The sequence below is a fragment of the Sminthopsis crassicaudata genome, chromosome 3, assembly GCF_048593235.1.
Source record: "Sminthopsis crassicaudata isolate SCR6 chromosome 3, ASM4859323v1, whole genome shotgun sequence".
Lineage (NCBI taxonomy): Eukaryota > Metazoa > Chordata > Mammalia > Dasyuromorphia > Dasyuridae > Sminthopsis > Sminthopsis crassicaudata.
Genome location: NC_133619.1, coordinates 408,259,449 through 408,278,956, shown reverse-complemented (window position 1 = coordinate 408,278,956; position 19,508 = coordinate 408,259,449). Strand labels below are relative to the sequence as shown.

Below are 19,508 nucleotides of genomic sequence, written 5' to 3'. Positions count from 1 at the left end.
AGGATGGATGTTCTTTACACTTCCTAAAAGTATAATGTAACCAAAACAGAGGCAAGAATTAGTTCAATTATTCGAGAGATGATGTTGTGCATCATATTTATTTCTATAATAAATAGAGCCCTCAAAAGAATCTAGGTTCTGATATGCAATTTCACAATCAACAACATATATGAGTGTAGCACTATTTTAGCATTGCATAATGAATGAACCCTTCCAGTTGGCCCCGTGGACTTTTTTAATTGGCTGCTGGAACTACATGAATATGCTAAAGGAGAATTCCCCAGCCCCAGGCTTCTCCCTCATGATGTCTTAGAGGAATAACTATGAGGATGACTCATAGAGCTCACCAGAAGTCAGAAGGCTGAGACTGCTTCCATATCCACAGAGTTCCAGCTCATCAGAAAATTAAATTAATTCTTATGGATGATAAAGGTCCCTGCTACATGAGTTATAAGTCAACCAACCCTTCAAGAAGTGAGTGGATTGTAATATATAATGGTAGTTGAAGCATACTTTAAACTTATAAAATGCTTTCTACATATACTATGTCTTTTGAATTTGATGATAGTTCTGATCTTCATTTTACAAAACAAAACAGATACATAAAGCAATTGTCAGTCATTCAACAAATATTTATGTGTCAGGCACTGTGCTGACTGGCCCAGTGGTAGTACAGCTATTAAGGCCACAGATCATAGGCTAGCTCTGAGACTAGGTCTTCCTTTCTACCACACCAAGCTACTTCCCAAGGGGAAGGAAGTGACTTCCTTTTACCTTCAAGATAATGACAAACATGGTAGCTGCACTCTCACAGTTGGCAGTTAAGTTGGGTCAAATCTCAATAAACAAGTAAATAATGACCATTTGTGTCTAATAGATTTCAAAACATGATGACCTAAAGTCGGGGTAAGAATAGGCAAGGAATAAAATGATCACTAGCATCTATTTAAAACCATCAGCAAGCATCATATGTAACAGAGATAAACTGGAACCATTTCCAATAAGATCAGGAATGAAACAAGGTTGCCCACTATCACCATTACTATTCAACATTGTATTAGAAATGCTAGCTTTGGCAATAAAAAAAGAAAAAGAGATAAAAGGAATTAGATTAGGTAATGAAGAAACCAAATCATCACTCTTTGCAGATGATATGATGGTATACTTAGAGAATCCTAGAATACTAAAACACTACTAGAAACAATTCATAACTTTAGCAAAGTTACAGGATATAAAACAAATCCATATAAATCATCAGCATTTTTATATATTGTCAACAAAGTAAAGCAGCAAGAGACACAAAGAAAAATTCCACCTAAAATAATTGTAGATAATATAAAATATTTGGAAGTCTATCTGCCAAGGCAAAGTCAGAAACTACATGAACACAATTACAAAATACTTTCCACAGAAATAAAGTCAAATATAATCAATTGGAAAAATATTAAATAGGCTCAGCTAATATGATAAAAATGGCAATACTACCCAAATTAAACTATTTATTCAGTGACATACCAATCAAACTCCTAAGAAACTATTTTACAAAGCTAGAAAAAGTAACATAGTTCATCTGGAAGAATAAAAGGTCAAGAATTTCAAGAGAATTAATGAAAAAAATGCAAATGAAGGTACCCTAGCTATATCAAATCTAAAACTATATTATAAAGCAGCAGTCATCAAAACCATTTGGTATTGGCTAAGAAATAGTGTAGCAAATCAGGTTAGGTTCACAGGACAAAATAGTGAATGATGATAGTAATCTAGTGTTTGACAAATGCAAAGACCCCAGATTTTGGGATAAGAACTTATTATTTGACAAAAGCTGCTAAGAAAATTGAAAATTAGTATGGCAGAAACTAGGCATTGACTCACACCTAACAATGTATACCAAGATATGGTTGAAATGGGTTCATGATTTAAATGTAAAAAGTGATATTACAAGCAAATTAGAAGAACAAAGGTGAATTTATTTACCTTTCAGATCTGTGGAGAAGGAAGGAATTTTGACCAAAGAAGTACTGGAATACATTATTGAATACAAAATGATAATTTTGATTATATTACATTTAAAAGTTTTTGTACAAAAACAATCAATGAAGACAAGGTTAGAAGAGAAGCAATAAACTGGGAAAGGATTTTTACATTCAAGGGTTCTGATAAAGGCCTCATTTCTAAAATATATAGAAAATTGACTTAAATTTATAGGAATTCAAGCCATTCTCCAATTGATAAGGATATGAACAGACAATTTTCATATGAAGAAATTAAAACTATTTCTAATCATATGAGAAGGTGCTTTAAATCACTATTGATCAGAGAAATGCAAATTAGCACAATTCTGAGGTACTACTATACATCTCTCAGATTGGCTAAGATAACAGGAAAAAATAATGACAAATATTGGAGAGGATGTGGAAAAACTGGGACACTGATACATTGCTGGTGGAACTGATCCAACCATTTTGGAGAGCAATTTAGAACTATCAAACATACCCTTTGAACCAACAGTATATCTATTGGACTTGTATCCCAAAGAGATCGTAAAGGAGGGAAAGGGACCCAAATGTACAAAAATGCTTGAGGCAGCTCTTTTTGTAGTGGCAAGGAACTGGAAACTGAGGGGATGCCCATCAGCTGGAGAATGAAGAATCTATAAGAAATGATCAACAAGATGATTTCAGAGAAGCCTGGAGAGACTTACATGAACTGATGCTAAGTGAAATGAGCAGGACCAGGAGATCATTGTATACAATAACAGCAAGATTATATGAAGATCAATTCTGATGGACATGGCTCTCATCAACAACGAGATGATTCAGGCCAGTTCTAATCTTGTGATTAAGAGAGCCATTTGCACCCAGGGAGAAGACTGTGGAACCTGAGCGTAGATCACAACACTGTATTTTCACTTTTTTGTTGTTGTTTGCTTGAGTTTTGTTTTCTTTCTCATTTTTTTTCCTTTTTGATCTGACTTTTCTTCTGCAGCATGATAACTGTGGAAATTTGTATAAAAAAATTGCACATATTTAACATATATTGGATTACTTGCCATTTAGGGGGGAGAGGGTAGAGAGAAGGAAAAGAAAAAAATTTGGAATACAAGGATATGCGAGGATGAATGTTGAAATTATTCATACATATGTTTTGAAAATAAAAAGCTTTAATTAAAAAAAAAGAATAGATAAGGAAGCAAAGGGTCATTTAGGCAGTTTAAAAGGTTTATCTTGGTAATAAGATCTTGAATTAATTCTCTTTGAATTCTAGTCCTAGATTTAAATCCCCTACTGTGAAACCCCCAGACACAGTGGTTCATTTATTTTATAATCTCACCCCTAAACCTTACAGCAGCAAATTTAAACCTGTACATTTCCTAAATTATCTTCTTAGCAAAATTAAATCTCAAAACTTGGAGAAGCCTTAGAAGAAAATACTCACGTATTCTTATTCTGAGTCTTTAACTATACTGGTGTTTCAATAAAATGGGAAGATAAATATGAATAAAAGCAATGTTTTTCATACTGCACATTAATATTCATTTAACACTTCCCAAATTGGCTTTCCCCCAACTTTATGAATCCTGAGAATTTCCTGAAGTTGGTAGTTTTGTTGTATGTACCTATTTTAATTTCATTGTTCTTTCAGTTTCTGATATTCTAAATTTGTGATTTGGTTGCATGACCATTATAATAAACTGGCTTCCTTGTCAGAAAGTTCTTTTTATGTACTAAGTTCCTATTTTGTTCTATAATTATAGCTTATTGAATAACATAGGAGGAAACTTTGTTGTTGTATTCCCAGCTCTACAACTCATTTGATATGAAAATTTAGATTTCCTTTGAGAGATTTACCTTCCCTAATTTTTAAAGAAGATGAATATCTACCCTTAGAAAATACTTGTATTTCTGAATGAAAGATGATCATTGCATACTGGCTAATTTTTCCATAAAAAATCTTCTTGTCGTTAAATTCTAAGATTTATGACTTTATGTATCTGTTAAAAAAAAATTCATTCAATCTAATAGGACTCAAAGTAAAGGGGGTCAAAAGCTCTGTGTATCATCTTCAGAGCCAAAGATACAAGCAGATTTCAAAATTAGCAAAGCTTCTCACAGGCCAGTTTCCACAGTTAGGAAACAAGGACTTCCCACTGGAGTTGATACTCTTATCTAAACTGTATTTGAACAATACTATTCCTCCCAAGCATCTTCCTCTTTACTTATATTTCTTGCACCTCCTCTAATTTTCCTTCTAATCTTCTAGTCTCTTCTTCCAGGAGACTTATCCTATCTGGTAATGAATATTCCAAAAACACAGACCCAACCAAGATGAGTATGGGCATATTTGCTCTTTGTTTCTTTGTTATCCTTACTCTGGCTGAGATTGATACTTGATAAATAGTTTTCCTTTGGAATATTAAATATACCTAGGATGAAAGGGAGTGAATAAAGGCAATACAGCCACCAACTTTAACCTATGATACCTGTGGTCACTTTGATAACAAAAATGACAATACACAGAATTTGCATGCAATAAAAAAAGAATTCTGTATAGTAGAGCATTATATCTATTCCTTACATATAAATTCTAAAAGTGAAACTATTTCAAGATCATTTTTTAAAAATTATAATCTATATTGGATAATTTATACTGGAGAAAAAATTGTAATTCTTTAAATGGTTCAATGATCCTTTCAAATTGTTTTACTTTTCTCTTTTTCAAAGTATTATATAGGTACACATAATCTGTTATTAATTTATTTTTAGCATCCTTTTAAAAATTTTTGGTTTCCAAACTCTCCCCTTCCTTTCAACTCCCCCACCCAATAAGAAGTCAAGCAATATATTAATTATACATGTGAAATTATGCAAAACATTTCCATATTTTTAGCCATATTGCAAAAAAAACACAAGAAAAATAAAGGTAAGGAAATTATAACTCAATTTTCACTCAATTCATCAGTTCTGTGGAGATGAATAACATTTTGCAGCCCTTCGGGACTCTCTTGGACATTGCTTTGATCAGAGTAGCTAAGTCTTTCATATACAATAGTCTTTACAATATAACTTTTACTGTGTGCAATGATCTGTTTCTTTCTGCATTAATTCATAACTGTCATTCTAGGTTTTTCTGAAACCACTATCCTTGTCATTTTTTTAATAGCACAATAATATTCTACCACAATAATATACCACAGGTTGTTCAGTCAATCTCCAGTTGATTCCATTTCCTCAATTTCCAATTCTTGCCTCTACAAAAAGAATTGCTATGAATATTTTGTGCATATTGTGCACTTTCTTTTTTATTTGATCTCTTTGGAATACAAATATAGTAGTGATATTGAGTGAGTCTATATCCCAAAGAGATCAAATTATTTTTCAAGATATTCTGTTGCAAAATGCATCAGTATCATCCATATCAATGAAAAAGCATGACCTTTTACAACCAAAGAATTCCTTCTCAATAAGGATCCCAAAGTAAAACTTTTCAACATTTAAAGAATTTACTTGTGATCCATGGGGAAATCCTGTTACTATTTTTTTTAATATTATGTTGCATGGCCAATGCTATAATTTGTTTTACTTGACTATGAAAATTATTGGGAATTTGAAGAGGTGGTTCCTTTTTCCTTTCTTTTTAATTTGTGTTTGTTCAATAGAGATGGGAAAGATTGTAGAGAAAGAAAATCCAGGGAAATGAAAGACTAATATAAAAAGACAAAGAAAATGGAGACTCAGTGAGAGTAATATCACTATATCATAAGGGGGGGGGAACGCAAATGGGGAGAGAAAAAAGAAAGAGAGGAGGAAAGGGAGGGAAGAAAAAAGGAGGAGGATGAGAAAGTCAGAGAGACAGAAAGAGAACTAGCACAGACTGCAACCTTGTGCACAGAGAAGCAACACATTACAGAGCCATGATGTATAGGCACAAATCCACAGACCTCCTTTACTGGTTCTACTAGCTGTACATTCCACACAGATCTAAGATAGAGAGCTGAGCAGTAGAAAGGTCTTCTCTAAAGATCCTGAGCCACACACTGTAAGTCGAAAGGAATGCATGGATCCTGCTTGAAGGAGACATTTTCTTGACTATAAGTTCAGGTATTTTCTGGTTTTGGTAGATATGTAGATAAGACAAAGTCGAGACTATAGCTTGATCCATGAGAAGAACACTATGCCCATTTATAGACAGAAAATATTTCTAATATGTTTACTTTAAAATGTTTATTATTAACATAGCCAAAGAAAAGAGAGAAATTGAACTGAAATGCTATAGAGATTTACAGTCACATTTTGACTATTTCCCATCATCATCTTCATATATCTACTAGGTTCTGGTCCTACAGATATGACTATGGGAAAAAGGCTTTACCTCTATAGTCTTTTGGTTTATCAGCTATAAAATGACAAGGTTTGTTAGACAAGATAGCAGGGTTTCAGAGCTGTGAGAAGACTTAGTTCATCATAATATCAAAAATCCTAGAATTGGAAAGGAGGTTAGAGGCCACCAAATCTAGCCCCCTGTTTTACAAATGAAAAACAACTGAGGCACAGAGTATTTAAGTGACTTGCTCATGTCATCTGAGACAGGATTATAACTCAAATGCTTTTAATTCCAAGTCTTTCACTCCATCTAAAATACCACTTAGGTACCTCTTTAATTATACAAATGAAGAAATGGAGGAATAAAAAGATTTGCCAAAAGTAACATAGTAAGTACGTACAAGAGATCAGTTCTCTTGATTCCAAGATCTTCTTTAACATAAGAATACTTTCTGGTATCCTTGTCTAAAAAGTCTCTTGACTCTGTGCGATTCTTCCTAAATAAAAATTCTTTTGACTTAACTTTAAAAAGAGAGATGATGTTAATATCTAAAAGTCCTTCAGACAAATCTAAGCTTATTTATCCTTCTTTAATTATTACCCTGACCTAGGAAAGTTTCCCAAGTGACTATTTTGTCACTTCAAAGGTGGACTGACTTCTCCAAACAGGAACATAATCTTCAGCTGCAACCCTTCTTCAAACATAGCTGTCCTTTTAAATTTGCAAATATCTAGCTTTAGAAATCTTTTAAAATATCCAAAATCCTTTCAAAAGAATATAGGAAGAAAAAAATATATATAGGAAGAAATTCAAAGTTATGAGAAGATTTTTCTCTTTATATAGAAGAGGGACTTGGGAATCTCTTCTGAAGATGTTTAAGAAAGTATATAGGCCATTCCTTTTATGTGACTGTAAGTGTAACACTGCTCAGGAACTACAAAAGGGTCATGAGGACTTTCTAAGAAAAAGCACTAGAGAAATTCAGGGTAGTGAATGGTGAAAAATTTTAAAGGAAGAGTTGTTCCGTGCCATTATTCACGATGGCCAGGTCAATCTATTGATAGAATAAACTAACTGTGTCCTTCCTCAGATCTTGTTCCTTATCAGACTTGGCTATGGTGGTAAATGGCAATCTCTGATTTCCCTTTGAATGGCAAGAACTTGGGGGGGAGGGGGAAAGAGTGACTCTATCCATAAAAAGACTCTTCTGCCCAGCAAGTGGTGAGCCATTCAGATAATGGGAAAATCCTAGCTGGATACTCCTATTTTCCTTTGGTAAAATTGGGAAACGAGGATTAACAATCCAGACACCACCTTTGAAGCCTACAGTTTGTAGGAGAGTGGGCATTTATGAAGTCCTGGAAAAAGCATGGTGGAAAGTATTTTATCAGATGTTACAGATGAATGAGACTGCAGTCTGAAGGCTGAGAACACAAGACTTGAGGGACTTGTGGAGGAACTCAAGAATGGACTGTTAAGGACAATTTATAACCTCTAAAATTGACTTTGCAATTGGGATTGTTTTGGTGGGAGCTAAGAATGTTTGTGCTTAGAGGAATTTTAACAATATTGATGTTGTATGTTATATATATTTTATAGGGACTCCCAGATTGAAGGAAGTTGAATTAGCTTTTTTTAGGATGAATAAATTATTGCAAATTCTAATAGCCTTCTTTAACATGAAATTAGAATATTCTATATTCTGAGTTTTAGCTGGTTGTATTAGGTCATTTTAAAACTATTCCCATTGTTTAGAGAGATTTTGAGAACAGTGTCGTTGTCCCTTTGAACATGGTTAATATATTTTGATATAGATTAGTTATTGAATATCCTAAAGAAAAATGATTTGTGTAAGGTTGATTTTAAAACCTATCTACTTAGATATGAAGATGAACTGTGAATTTTCTATGATGAATCTCTTACTGTTATCAATGTAAGTAGATATAATCAGTGCTTATTTAGGATATGTTATCCTTGAGCTATCTACACCTGATGCTTTGATTAATGAGACTTGCCATTTGAGATAAAATTTCTTGGGATTGTTGGTGATATTATTTGGAGTTTAGAATTCATGTATGATTTGTCTGATGGATCATCAAACCAGTAATATACCATCTGAAGGACTATGCCATAAGCTATTCAGAGGAGGGTGAGCCTGAACTGTTACAAGTGAAGGTTAGTATCTGGGCAAGAGTTGGGAGGACAATCTTGGCCTCTGCTTCAGGGTGGCATCCTTCTGACTCAGTTTTCCAAGAGTGTTCATTTGAATTATTCCTGAGTGGCTATAAGGTGGAATTATTGTTGCATTATTGGTTCTCAACTGTAAAACAGAAATAAGGATGCTTTATCTTGCCACGTATGTGTTGTCAGACTGAAATTCTTGACCTTTTATTCTTCCAGATGAATTTTGTGTTATTTTTTTCTAGGTCATTAAAATACTTTCTTGGGAGTCTGATTGGTATAGCACTAAATAAATAGATTAGTTTAAGTAAAAAAAAAAAAAAAAAAAAAAAAAAAAAAAAAAAAATGGCAATCTCTGCTATAGATTCTAATTGCTAGACTTCCAGATTGCCCTTTTCTATCATGTAATGCTCACAAGGTTATAACCTAGTCTGATTTGTCTCTACTACCCTAACTTAAGAATCAGGAAATAGAGCAGTAGCCTTGACAAGGAGGACCTGGGTTCAAATTTGACCTCCGATTCTTAACACTTCCTAGCTCTGTCACCCTGGGCAAGTCACTTAACCTCAATTGCCTCAGCAAAAACAATAATAATAATAATAATAATCAGGAAAGGAAAAAAAAAAAAAACACAGGAGAGAAAAGTACCATGAGTTTTATGGCAACATGGTGGTCAATTGAAAAAAGTCATAAGATACTATTACTTCTACTACCACCACCCCTACTATTACTACTACTACTTCTTTTGCTACCTGGAGGCTTACATTATTTCTTTTTCTTTCTCTTTCAAAAACCACCAAGAAGAAAGCAGTATTTTGTTTTCTCCCACCTGCAGCATGCACACTCAGTTGTGGCTCAGAAACCAATTAAAAGGCTTTTTATCATCATATAAGTCAAGAAGAAATGGAGAATATCTGTGCGTGTGGAAGGGAAAGTCCTGCAATGATGCTTTTCCAAAAGGTTCACCAAGCCTCCATGTGCCATGCTCTAAAGATTGGACCCTAAATAACCAGTGATCCATTTTCTGTGTTGGCTGAAATAGCTGTCACAGAACCCAAGATCAAAAATTCTGATTATTTACTTTGCATAGAAAAAGCACTCAGACACTATCTAGAGTTTATTACTTTTTTCCTTTTATTTCACTAATGACTTGAACAATTCAAATATACATACTTTAAACACTTATGGTATTATATGCAAAGCCCTTAGAGCACAAACAAAAATAAAATAGTTTCATCCCTTAAGAAATTAATATTCTCCTGAAAAACTTGGGGGGCAGGGGCAACTAGATGGCACTGGTCCTGCAATCAGGAGGACCTGAGTTCCAAGCTGATCTCAGACCCTTGACATTAGTTATTTGAAAAGCTTACTTATATGGGGATTCCTTGTCCCAAATTAATGACAAAAACATAAAGTATCTCTATATTATCAAATGTGTTCCTATGTAGTTTCCTATAGTCAATACTGTTTGAAATTATTATTATATTAACCATAATTAAATGGAAATATATAGAAAATGCAAATGTTATAGGAACATATGTGTTAAAATAGACTAGTGTTACTTAATAACATTAATATTAAATAATTATTAATTTATCCCCAAAGGACAAAAGCAGGTACAGTGAGTAGAAATTTCAAAAAGGCAGTTGGACTTGAAAGTGAAGAAAAACTAACAATTGGAGTTGTTCAAAAGTGGAATGAGTTGCCTCAAGATGTAATGTATTTAGTCTTCCCTGGAAATTTTCAGTCAGTCTAGATGAGCATCTCTCAGGTATGTGGAGGAACTAAGTAATCCTTTCACATACAAGTTAAATCTGTATGTCCATGGAGGTCCCATCCAAGTCCCAGATGCTATCTATGCTTCTGTAATTTAAACTATAACATTACAGCAATAGCTCACATGTACATGGAGCTTTACAAATCTATAAGGTACATTCTTTATAATGACCCTGTCATACACTATGACCCTATCCTGCACAACAACCTATACAATATATTGTTGTGCTGATTTTGCAGATGAGGAAAATAAGGCGTAATGATGTTAAATGACTTTATTGTCACACAACTAGTAGGTACTAAACCCAGTCTGAAATTCAGATTTTCTGATTGTGTCTTGGTTTTGTCCCTTTATGCCACATTACTGACAGCTATGTAGTACAGTGGATACAGCATCTAGCCTACAGTCAGAAAGATTCATTTAGCTGTGTGACCTTGGGCAAGTCATGTAATCATATTTGCTGAAGGACATGACAAATTACTCCAGTCTTTTTTTGCCAAAAAGGAAAACACAACCCAGATGGGGTCACTAAGTGTTAGACATGACTGAAAAATAATTGAACAACAACACACTTGTAGTTACAATATCCTAGAAAGCTTCTTGTTCATTAGAATTTGACATTTTCCAAGCAAAGGAGATGTGATGAGTATACTAATGTAGCTATCAGTGTGCTATAATCCTTAATCAATTCTGTAGTTCTCCAGCCCTGTATATGATAAATATTTCTTGACAATATCTGCAGGAGCAAGGAATGGTAAGCAGTATGGAGAATGTATTCTCCCTTTATCAAAACCCCTCCAGATTAAAGTAATGTTTCTTTATTAGGTTGATTTGTTTTTAAGTGGATCCAAAGAAGAGATATGAGAAGATAACTCTTTGTTTTTATTTTTTGTCCAATTAGACAGCTGTGAATGTGGAACATTGCAGACTATTTTTAAATTTATTTATTTATTTAAAACTAAATACAAAATAAGAAAAACATAAAATAGAAAAAGAAAGAAAAGGAAAATAAAAAATATTGTCATATTCCCAGCAGAACACCAGAGAGGATTCAAAATATGTAACAATAAATTTTTATTTCAAAAAAGTATAAATAATAATAGAAAAATTAAATATTCATGACTGCCCATCTTTGCTTCCTTATAGGTTATTCTTTTGCTCTTTGCTGTGTACTTTTTACTTTATTCTTTTTTTCCCCCTTTCATCCCCCCAATTTCTCCCAAGCAGGCTATAAGCAAAGGTATAGATACATACACATATACATATACACATACATAAATATATACATATATACACACATATATATTTATATAGCCACACCTACACACATACCAAACATACATATTTTAAATATACACATACATACACCTATATGCATACACTTACACATATACATATTTATCTACACAAGTGTAGACATGCATCTAAAACAACATTAATATGGCTGACATAATGTAGATTTCTCTTTTGTTTGACTTTGGGATAAATGATTACTAGCCCTACTTTTTTTCTGAATGAATTCTATTCCTGATCCTTGTCACAGTGTTTGTGAATATCTCTGATTCTATTTTAATTCTACTCCTTAACTTGCCTAGCTATTATTCAAGCTCCCCTCACCCAAGGATGCCTCCCTAATCTTCTCCCTCCACTTTTCACCTCCCTCTTTATCCCATTCTCATTAATCCACACACCTAACATTCCACCACCTTACCTTATGTCATCCTTTCCCTCCCTCTTTATCTTTTGCCAAAAAATCTACACACCTAGTCTCATTGCCATAAATCTACATACCCTTCTATACCCCCACTTTATCCTATTCCTTTCCTCCTTATTTCTTTATAGACTTTGGAGGATACTATACCTTTCATTTATAATTGCAGACTATTTTCATGTATGGCCATATATATATATATACATATATATATATGATATGTATAATATATAATATTAAATAATATTTAAAATATATATTATCCAGTTTTGCTGAACTGAATTTTCTTTTAAAAAAAGTTTGTTAAAAAGATGAAACACTGGGAAATAAATGTAGATAATGTGGGGAAAAAAGTGCTCAGAAAAAATAATGTTTAATTAAAATAAAAATTTTAAAAATATAGGCCACACATATGAGGGAAACAGCAAAATATCTACCACAGACTTACTGATTCACTTCTGCAAATAAACTTTCAACAGCAACTAATTATAGAAAGTGTTCTTCTCCCTCAAAGAATTTTAGGAACTTAACTATGACTGTAAATAAAAAAGTTAGAAGTGTCATTTTAACACTTTCAGTGCCAATAAAGTAATTTTAAACCCTGTGATTTTAAATTCAACTCTTATAAAGAGTCATTATAAACAGCAAATTTAATTTAAACATAAGGCAATCTTCAAGTTATAATCTTTGAGAAAATGTTTAATGTTAAAAATCAAAGTTAAAATGAAGTAGTCCTGCTGGATTTTTTTGTTTTAGAGAATTCAAAGAATGAAATCTTTAAAAAAATAATAATAATAAAACCCAGCATTTTAATATAAGGTATTACACATCCATGTCACCAAAATTTGTGAAGGCAAAAATGAAATTGTCCATTTCTACCAACTCAAATTTCAAGGAAGATGACAGAATAGTCGCTTTCTGACCTCCTTTAAACCTTTAACCTTTTTTAAAAAAGAGTTTAACAAATGTTTTTATATACCAGGATAAATTAAGTAATTATAGCTAATCCACCAGATAAGAAAATTAGAAACCTTTACAAACACACACACAGACACACTAAAAACCTCTAAGTTAACACTAAAGCTCGTTCAGCACCCAGATACAATAAGTACAAGCAAATTTGCAGGCTTGTAACTTAGGGGCTAATCATAGGTATCACTCTCAGTTATAGTGACTATCCAAACACCATGAATTACTACCAACACACAAGAAGCAAGTAGGTGCCAATTCTGTGCAGCCTCATAAAAATGAACAGCAAAAGGAAAAGAGGAATCTAATTGGACTAAAAAAAAAATATGCTATAATGAATGACAGGCACTTGGAGACACACTGGAAGGGAAGCAGCACATAAGACTAAAGGAAAGGATACTGGAAAAGACATTGAGGGCAGTCCTCTCCCTCACCCTTATTCAAGGGAGGGTACCTAAGACATCAACTTCCACAGTTTAGGGAATCCGAGAAATTCCAACAGAAAGGGATGGACCAAAGAAGAGAACAAGAGAAGAATCAGAAAACTAGAAGATCAAAAGAGAAAATGTGAATAAAAACACATCACACAAATAAGTCAACATAGAAAAACTTAAAACCAGAAAGGAGATTGAGCAAACCTTTGTAATGAATACAAAGCACTTTGAACAAATATTATGTGAAAGAAAATGAACCAATATTTATTGCCTACTGAAAAATATTTTCTACCCTCCCTAGAGATCATGGAGTAATAACAAGAATTTTGAGATTGTTTCAAAAGACTAACAAAGTCTGAAAGAGATAAATTAGTAACAATTTAGATCAGAAATTAGAGCTTTCAGTGTAGAAATAAGAAATCACAAATAGCAGTTGAAGAAAAAGAGTTGACACTCCACACTTCTTAGATTGGCTAAAATGACAGGAAAAGATAATGATGAATGTTGGCAGGGATATGGAAATACTGGTGAAGCTATGAACTGATTCAACCATTCTGGAAATGCAATTTGGAATTATGCTCAAAGGACTATCAAACTGTGCATACCCTTTGATCCATCGAGGTTTCTACTGGGCCTGTATCCTAAAGAATAAAGGAGAGAAAGAGACCCACATGTGCAAAAATGTTTGTGGCAGTCCTTTTTGTTGTGGTAAGAAACTAGAAACTGAGTGGATGCCCATCAATTGAAGAATGGTTGAACAAGTTATGGATATGAATGTTATGGAATATTATTATTGTATAAGAAATAATCAGCAGGATGATTTCAGAGAGACCTGGAGAGACTTACATGAACTGATGCTGAGTGAAATGGGCAGAACCAAGAGATTATATATGGCAATAGCAAGATTATACAATGATTAATTCTGATGGACATATCCATCATCAACAATGAGGTGATTCAGACAAGTTCCAATGGACTTGTGATGAAGACAGCCATCTACACCCAGAAAGAGGACCACTGGAACTGAATGTGGACCACAACAGTATTTTCACTCTTTTTGTTGTTTGCTTGCATTTTGTTTTTTCTTATTTTTTTCCTTTTTGATCTGATTTTTCTAAAGTAGCATAATATTTGTGGAAATATGTATATAGGAATTACACATGTTCAATATAAGGAATTACACAGGTTCAATATATATTGGATCACTTGCCAACTGGGGACAGAATGAGGGAACAGAAGGAAAAAAATTAGAACACAGGATTTTGTAGGGGTATATATGTCAAAAATTATCAATCTATACATTTTGAAAATAAAAAACTTTAATTTAAAAAAAGAAAAGGAGTTGAAATGGAGAATCTCTCCAAAGAAGTAGAAGCCAAAAAAAAAGAGAATGAAAAACAGGACAAAATAAATAGCAAGGAAAAAAGTCAGAAATAAAAATAAATAGCAACAATTTTATAATTAATACAAAGTAATTATGTAATAATAAATTAATTATAAATCATAATAAGTTAATGTAAAATTAATTCTATAAAAGCCAAAGCAAAAAAATTAAAACAAAGAAAAACTAAAGAATACAGAGATAAATTAAGGATCATAGGTTTTCCCAGAGGAATATAACAAATAAAAAAAAGAGTACCATATTGCAACTAATGTTATACAATTTTGGGGGCCCCTGATTTTTAGGGGGGGGCTTCTGTTCTGGCAATCTATCTGATCCCAAAGTCCTCTGGTTTTACCCCCTCCCATCGTAGGAATGCTATTGTTCTGACAATCTGCCGGATTCTGGAGACCACTCCTCAATTCATTGCTGACTGTCAGAAAAATAATCTGTTGGTCAGCAATAACCAAATTACAGAGTCCACTCCTCAATTCATTACTGACTGATAATCTTGCCAGCAAGAACCAAATTCAGGAGATCACTCTTCCTTCCTACCTAGGAGCCACAGAATTACCATATCAATGATTGAAAGCTAGATAAATATATTTCCTTGCTTCTGTTTCTCTTCTGATTTCTTTTTAGAAATTCAAGACTGCTTTGTAATGGTATTACTTACAATAAACTTTGCCTCATGACTAAGAGATGGGTTCAAGCCTGCAAATTCTTTTGAGACACCTCACAACACCAGTCTGTGACCCCAAACTTTTGGGGTTCCCCTTCCCAACCTCAATACAACTGAATTCTCCTAAAATGAAGTGAGGTAGATTTTCAAATATCTAGGTAGATTTTTCAAGAATCTCAGTTTTGTAATAAAACACAAATACATTAATGATAATAGCTTTACCTAAAAGATAAAGTGCTAATTTTAGGTTCTTTTTCAAGGAAACCCTGAGTTATAGCCAATATCTAAATAAAATGAAAACTTAGAAATCCATTATTTAAAAAAATATATTATTTTAGGCATACTGACAGCCTTTATCAATCATATTACCCCTAACATCCTTCTACTTACCATGGTTTTAGGTAGAAAGCACTCATCAATCCTCCCACTGCTTCATTTTACGGATGGAAAACCAGAGGTAACCTTAAAAATGACATTTCTTTTAAAAGGATCATACAAAGAGTACATGGAGCAGTCAAGAATACAATCTAAATATCCTGAGTCACAATCCTGTGCTCTGTCATCTAGAACATAAAATAAAAAATAAGAAGGGCAAAACACCGCCCTCCTATTGTGTCCATCCAAGTCACAGTCAATACATCACTGTCTCATTGTTTTCCCCATTCTTAATCAAAACAGTCACAATTGTGCTGTAAAGCCTATTCCAAGCAAACAGAACTGGAAAAACCCAGCTCTGCTACAAGCAAAAAAAAAAAAAAAAAAAAAAAAAAAACTCATATTTCTATACTATTAAAAAACCAAACCTTTGCCCTCCCCTGGACTCATATTCAAAATTATTAATAAATAAAACCACAAAATATAAAGCAAGTTAGGTTTTAGAGAAAATAAGTTTTATAAGGCAAAATGGTTTAGAGACTATCTCCAGAGAGAGGAAATATTCAAGAATGCCAATTGATAATATCATTACTTCTCTGATCTACACAGGAGAACTAACAGAGGCAAGATCTTTAGGAAGAAGATCATCTGTTGCCTTTAAACACTTTAATTCAAGAATGAGGAAGGAGGATGAGGTCCATGAGGATCATAACCGCATGTGTTACAGAAGGCTTCTTGAAGACAATAAATTTCATTGCAAATAAATACTTTTTTCAATATAAAAGAATAAAGTATTAAAGGTTATTTTAATCCATATTTTGTCTCACTATGATGTCAATTAATAAATAGCAGACAGATATGCAGAGTAATCACAAACTAGTGATGTATAAGAAAGGGAAGAAGCAATATACAAGTGCTTTTACCTGGTCAAAGCTAGCATAAAGCAAACACTTTAAACTACAGTGCCACATGCAAGGATCATGTTTCCAGTCTTCAGTGAAAGTCATATATCTTGTTTAGAAGAATTGCATATGTTTAACCTATAATGAATTACCTCTTGTCTTGGAGGAGGGAGAACAATTTGTAACACGAGGTTTTGCAAGGATGAACGTTGAAAACTATCTTTGCATATATTTTGAAAATAAAAAGCTTTTATTATAAAAAATCATATAGTTTACTTTGGACTCCTCCACCAGCCTGCACCACTATGTCCCCAACTACTCTTCACCATGGTCCTATTCACAGAGTATCCATCTCATGGGTCTACTTCTCCTCATCCTACAAAAGAGTGAAGCACACTCTTGGGGGATGTACTCACTATTCCCATGATAGCTACACCTATCCTCGAATTGTTTTCTATGCAGTAGACACAAACCCCCGCCCCACCAGGAGCACCAGAAAGGAGATAACCATACACAATACATCAGCACCTCGCTGCTTTAACTTGGAATTTTTTCTTAATCTAGTTATAACTCTTCATCTGGCTAAAACACTGGCCAGGATTTACTCTCAAAAGAGTCTCCATGATTACTCACAGAAAATTTAAAGTGAGATCCAGCAAAGGAAGCTGCAACTGATTTAAACTAGACTGTCACCACTCTTCAGAGGCAAAGTCAAACAATCTGCAAATAAGAGAAAGAGTGAGGAATACTCTTTGATTATCTGTGTCATGACAATGCACCCATGACAGCAAAATCATCCTAGATTCCAACTCTGTGTGCGTGTGTACGCACGCGCTGTGGCTTTCCAGTAATTCATCTACTACAATCATGTCTTGTGTAAGTATCCTAGCCACTGCTCAAACTACCACTCAAGATAATTTTAATACAATTGCCCTGAATTATTGTACTAACTTTCCAAATTGGACTTCCTACCCCAAATTCTTTCCCTCCACAATTCATCCTCTACCCAGAAAATAACTTTCTATGGAATAAACTCAGGTAACTCCCTATTACCTCCAATGGTTACAATCTTAGAGAGTTATACCTGGATTACTGACAAAATCTGGCAGCAAGGGGTCACAATAGGTAAATCCCTGGACCTGGAATCAGGAAGACCTGAGTGCAAATATAGCCTCAGAAATATACTACCTGAGTGATCTTAGGCAAGTCGCTTAATTTTGTTGTAAAATGGGGGTGGGGTGGGGGGTAATAATAGCATCTATCTGCCTGAATTATTGTGAGGATCACATAATAATTGTAAAGTGCTTAGCACAATGCCTAGCACAGAATAAGTACTATGCATGTTAGTTATCTTTATTATAATTATGATTTTATGCATAATTATGTAATTTTTAAAAATCACACTGACGTATGACAAAACAAGACTTGAACCCAGGTCTTGACATCAAAGCTGGCCCTATATTGTAAAACACTATACAATTGGGAAAAAAATGATTTTTTAATGATTTTGTAATATCTTTTTTATCTTGGAAGAATGGAGTTTAGGAGTTCTACTATTCCTACCTATCTGAAAGGGAATAATTACATAACATATCAGGAATATAAAACAAATACCTTTAATACCCTTTCCACCAAAAACTGGTGCAAAAACCTCTTTTTTTGCTCTAGCTGAAGTAGCCTCTCACAGACACTTGGTGTACTGTTACTGTATCCTTTATAAAGGAGGGAAACTAGGATCCTAGGAATTATAGTTTGTCATTTTAAAGAGAATTAACTTATAGCTGGAGGTATGGACAAAAAGAGAAAGAGTTAATTGAAATGGCGAGAGAGAAAGTTTGAAGAGACATTTTGAGAGTTTAAACTATGTTGTGTAGAAAACGTATAGAGAAGAGACATTAGCTGCCTTCTGGAGAAAAATAAGAGGTGAAAGAGAGAAGAAGAAGAAAGAAGGATGGGAGAAAGAAAAGAAGGAAGAGGAAGAGGAAAAGAAGGAGGAGGAAGAAGAAAAGGAGGAGAAAAAAGAGGAGGAAAAGAAGAAAGAGGAGGAAAAAAGACGAGGAGAAAAAAGAAAGAAGAAGAAAACTTAGGGGGAAATTGATTGATTTATTTATTTTTAAGTTAGTAGGGGTTCAGAACTAATTGGCTAATTAGAAAAATTTTATATTCTACTAATATATTTCTATTAAGTTATGAGGAAATACTAGAACCTTTAATTGTCTTAGAACCTGGTAGAGGTTTATTACAGAAATTTATCAGTAATTGCAGGTAATGGAAGGTAATACTTAGTAAGTAATTAATGCATATATCAGTCCTAAAATTACAACATCATCATCTCTAAGCTCTGTTACATCTCCATTCATCTTACTTGGCAAATAGCTAGCATTTATATAGTACTTTAAGATTCACAAAGCACTTTCCACATATCATCTCATTTTATTTTCACAATGACACTGATGGACAGATATTATTATACCCATTTTAAAAATGAGAAAACAGCGATAGTTAAGTAATATGTCCAAGGTAAGTATCTGAGGCAGGATTTGAAATGAGATCTGTTTGATAACAAATCCAGTATCCTATACATTGCACTACCTATCTGCAGTGTATGATACTGGGTGGTGAATAAATTTTGGTAAGGAAAAAATGGCAAGATAGAGAACGGCTACAAAATTCACTATAAAATCTCTAAGAAAAAAAAAATCTCTAAGTGCAGAAAGTCACAGGTACACTTCCAAGGGTCAACTGAGAAGATGGCAGGATCTTTAAAGAGCTTCC

At 33.5% G+C, this 19,508-nt stretch overlaps 1 protein-coding gene across 4 annotated transcripts in view; it reads right to left on the bottom strand.

The window, feature by feature from the left end:
* The window catches only part of HECW2 (HECT, C2 and WW domain containing E3 ubiquitin protein ligase 2), a 425,511-nt gene that overhangs the window by 345,780 nt on the left and 60,223 nt on the right, over positions 1-19,508 (bottom strand). For 2 of the 4 annotated variants that reach the window (XM_074302809.1, XM_074302810.1), the window contains exon 1: positions 15,847-16,026. The exons of the other annotated variants lie outside the window; for them this stretch is intronic. The gene's annotated coding sequence lies outside the window, so the exon portion shown is untranslated. Of the gene's footprint in view, positions 1-15,846; positions 16,027-19,508 lie in introns of those variants that run through there. 4 annotated transcript variants of the gene reach the window in all.